Consider the following 4,960-nt stretch of genomic DNA (forward strand, 5'->3'; position numbering starts at 1 on the left):
CATTGACCTCATCCCGTCAGTTGAGGATGCCTGGTCATTCTTTAAAAGTAACTTCCTCTCCATTTTAGATAAGCATGCTCCGTTCAAAAAATGCAGAACTAAGAACAGATACAGCCCTTGGTTCACTCCAGACCTGACTGCCCTCGACCAGCACAAAAACATCCTGTGGCGGACTGCAATAGCATCGAATAGTCCCCGTGATATGCAACTGTTCAGGGAAGTCAGGAACCAATACACGCAGTCAGTCAGGAAAGCTAAGGCCAGCTTCTTCAGGCAGAAGTTTGCATCCTGTAGCTCCAACTCCAAAAAGTTCTGGGACACTGTGAAGTCCATGGAGAACAAGAGCACCTCCTCCCAGCTGCCCACTGCACTGAGGCTAGGTAACACGGTCACCACCGATAAATCCATGATTATCAAAAACTTCAATAAGCATTTCTCAACGGCTGGCCATGCCTTCCGCCTGGCTACTCCAACCTCGGCCAACAGCTCCGCCCCCCCCGCAGCTCCTCGCCCAAGCCTCTCCAGGTTCTCCTTTACCCAAATCCAGATAGCAGATGTTCTGAAAGAGCTCCTAAACCTGGACCCGTACAAATCAGCTGGGCTTGACAATCTGGACCCTCTATTTCTGAAACTATCCGCCACCATTGTCGCAACCCCTATTACCAGCCTGTTCAACCTCTCTTTCATATCGTCCGAGATCCCCAAGGATTGGAAAGCTGCCGCAGTCATCCCCATCTTCAAAGGGGGAGACACCCTGGACCCAAACTGTTACAGACCTATATCCATCCTGCCCTGCCTATCTAAGGTCTTCGAAAGCCAAGTCAACAAACAGGTCACTGACCATCTCGAATCCCACCGTACCTTCTCCGCTGTGCAATGTGGTTTCCGAGCCGGTCACGGGTGCACCTCAGCCACACTCAAGATACTAAACGATATCATAACCGCCATCGATAAAAGACAGTACTGTGCAGCCGTCTTCATCGACCTTGCCAAGGCCTTCGACTCTGTCAATCACCATATTCTTATCGGCAGACTCAGTAGCCTCGGTTTTTCGGATGACTGCCTTGCCTGGTTTACCAATTACTTTGCAGACAGAGTTCAGTGTGTCAAATCGGAGGGCATGCTGTCCGGTCCTCTGGCAGTCTCTATGGGGGTGCCACAGGGTTCAATTCTCGGGCCGACTCTTTTCTCTGTATATATCAATGATGTTGCTCTTGCTGCGGGCGATTCCCTGATCCACCTCTACGCAGACGACACCATTCTATATACTTTCGGCCCGTCATTGGAAACTGTGCTATCTAACCTCCAAACGAGCTTCAATGCCATACAACACTCCTTCCGTGGCCTCCAACTGCTCTTAAACGCTAGAAAAACCAAATGCATGCTTTTCAACCGATCGCTGCCTGCACCCGCATGCCCGACTAGCATCACCACCCTGGATGGTTCCGACCTTGAATATGTGGACATCTATAAGTACCTAGGTGTCTGGCTAGACTGCAAACTCTCCTTCCAGACTCATATCAAACATCTCCAATCGAAAATCAAATCAAGAGTCGGCTTTCTATTCCGCAACAAAGCCTCCTTCACTCACACTGCCAAGCTTACCCTAGTAAAACTGACTATCCTACCGATCCTCGACTTCGGCGATGTCATCTACAAAATGGCTTCCAACACTCTACTCAGCAAACTGGATGCAGTCTATCACAGTGCTATCCGTTTTGTCACTAAAGCACCTTATACCACCCACCACTGCGACTTGTATGCTCTAGTCGGCTGGCCCTCGCTACATATTCGTCGCCAGACCCACTGGCTCCAGGTCATCTACAAGTCCAAGCTAGGTAAAGCTCCGCCTTATCTCAGTTCACTGGTCACGATGGCAACACCCATCCGTAGCACGTGCTCCAGCAGGTGTATCTCATTGATCATCCCTAAAGCCAACACCTCATTTGGCCGCCTTTCGTTCCAGTACTCTGCTGCCTGTGACTGGAACGAATTGCAAAAATCGTTGAAGTTGGAGACTTTTATCTCCCTCACCAACTTCAAACATCAGCTATCTGAGCAGCTAACCGATCGCTGCAGCTGTACATAGTCTATTGGTAAATAGCCCACCCATTTTCACCTACCTCATCCCCATACTGTTTTATTTATTTACTTTTCTGCTCTTTTGCACACCAATATCTCTACCTGTACATGACCATCTGATCATTTATCACTCCAGTGTTAATCTGCAAAATTGTAATTATTCGCCTACCTCATGCCTTTTGCACACATTGTATATAGACTCCCCCTTTTTTTCTACTGTGTTATTGACTTGTTAATTGTTTACTCCATGTGTAACTCTGTGTTGTCTGTTCACACTGCTATGCTTTATCTTGGCCAGGTCGCAGTTGTAAATGAGAACTTGTTCTCACCTTACCTGGTTAAATAAAGGTGAAATAACTAAATAAATCCCTGAGCTACAGTCTGACTCTAGGCTCCGCCCACTGTGACGCGCAGCAAATGATGAGGAAGCTCATGTCCATCCTCAGACTCAAGTGCCACACCCTCTTCCTGGACTTTAAAGTGAGTCGGGCTCTGCTATTGGCTATGACCACCTGTCAATCAACTGTCTGTCCACTCTCTCCACGGCCTACATGAAATGTGTGACCACAAACAGCCACAGTGAACAAAGGAGAGGGACTTTAGCCTCTCTGTCTGGAAGAAACCCAGATAGACACACCAGCAGACTGATGGTTAACTAGCTAACATACTTTATAGATACTGTAATAAACCTTAGCAGCTATGATATAGTAATGGTCATTTCTCTATGGTTAATGTTTTCCTGGGTTTTATGAATTCATTTCTTGGGGGATTACATTTTCATCTGTAATGGAATCAATCATTTATTTTCTTGTTCAACTTTACTCCAAGAGTGGACACATTCCATTTAATTTCAGCAACCTCTTTTACTTCTACTCAGCGATACTTTCTGTGGTTTTGGGGCATTAGGTTCCATGCCTATGCTCAGAGTTTGCCCTTTGGTCAGAATGTGGACTGAAACCACGCCTACTTCCTCAATCTGATCTGGGACATGTCAGAGTACACCAACCAGCTAGTCAAACTCTGAAACAAAGGCAAGCCCGAGCTTTTTGTTACATAATATAGAACTCTCCATACTTCTGTCGTTTTAGGTTCCATCTCTCTTTCACATCCTCCATCTCTGTCCACTCATTGTCACTGTAGTCTTCATTAGCTAAATGCACTGATAATTAAAGTATCTTTCTCCCTGATGTCCCTTGCCCAGGTCTGTCTTTAGGCTGTGAAAGGCTCTCCATCGTGATTTCACAGTCTACGCCAACTCATCTACAGAGCTCTGTTTGCGTTGCGTTCCAATATTTCAGCTGCACAAATACGTCTCCTTTGAGTGGAACCTAACAGGTGTTCCCTCCAGTATGAGACAGTGGGAACTAATGTTCTGGTTGAATTCACTTCTCAATTCAATTTACACAGTGGCAATGCAGAAGGATTCATAGCCCTTGGCGGTTTTTCTATTTTGTTGCATCGCAACCTATAATTTAAATAGATTTTCATTTGGATTCCATGTAATGGACATACACAAAAAATTACAAATTGGTGAAGTGAAATGAAAGAAATAATTTGTTTCAGAAAATTAAAAATGATTAAAAATGGAAAAGTGGTGCGTGTAAAGTGTATTCACCCCCTTTGCTATGAAGCCCCTAAATAAGATCTGGTACAACCAATTACCTTCAGAAGTCACATAATTAGTTAAATAAAGTCCACCTGTGTGCAATCTAAGTGTCACATGATCTGTCACATGATCTCAGTAAATATACACCTGTTCTGAAAGGCCCCAGAGTCTGCAACATCACCAAGCAAGCGACACCATGAAGACCAAGGAGCTCTCCAAACAGGTCAGAGACAAAGTTGTGTACAGATCAGGGTTGGGTTATAAAAAAATATCAGAAACTATGAACATCCCACGGAGCACCATTAAATCCATTATTCAAAAAATGGAAAGAATATGGCACCACAACAAACCTGCCAAGAGAGGGCCACCCACCAAAACTCACAGACCAGGCAAGGAGGGCATTAATCAGAGAAAGCTCCACAGTGGAGATTGGAGTATCTATCCGTAGGACCATTTTAAGCCACACACTCTACAGAGCTGGGCTTTACGGAAGAGTGGTCAAAAAAGAAAAAAAGCATTGCTTAAAGAAACAAATAAGCAAACACATTTGGTGTTCGCCAAAAGGCATGTGGGAGACTCCCCAAACATATGGAAGAAGGTACTCTGGTCAGATGAGACAAAAATGTAGTTTTTTGGAAAATGCTTTGTCTGTCACAAATCCAACACCTCTCATCACCCAAATAACACCATCCCCACAGTGAAGCATGGTGGTGGCAGCATCATGCTATGGGGACGTTCTTCATCGGCAGGAACTGGGAAAATGGTCTGAATTGAAGGAATGATGGAGTGCTCTAAATACAGGGAAATTCTTGTGGGAAAACTCTTTCAGTCTTCCAGGGATTTGAGACTGGGACAGAGGTTCACCTTCCAGCAGGACAATGACCCGAAGCATACTGCTAAAGCAACACTCGGGTGGTTTAAGGGGAAACATTTAAATGTCTTGGAATGGCCTAGTCAAAGCCCAGACCTCAATCCAATTGAGAATCTGTGGTATGACTTAAAGATTACAGTACACCACCAGAACCCAACCAACTTGATGGAGCTGGATCAGTTTTGTATTGAAGGATGGGCAAAAGTCCCTGTGGCTAGATGTGCCAAGCTTATAGAGACATACCCCAAGAGACCCCAAGAGACTTGCAAAAGATATCTCTACAAAGTATTGACTTTGGGGGGGGGGGGGGGGCAGTTATGTACGCTCAAGTTTTCTGTTTTTTTTGTCTTATTTATTGTCAATCTTCAAAATGGCATGTTGTGTAAATCAAATGATACAAA

Source organism: Oncorhynchus nerka, linkage group LG4, assembly GCF_034236695.1.
Source record: "Oncorhynchus nerka isolate Pitt River linkage group LG4, Oner_Uvic_2.0, whole genome shotgun sequence".
NCBI lineage: Eukaryota > Metazoa > Chordata > Actinopteri > Salmoniformes > Salmonidae > Oncorhynchus > Oncorhynchus nerka.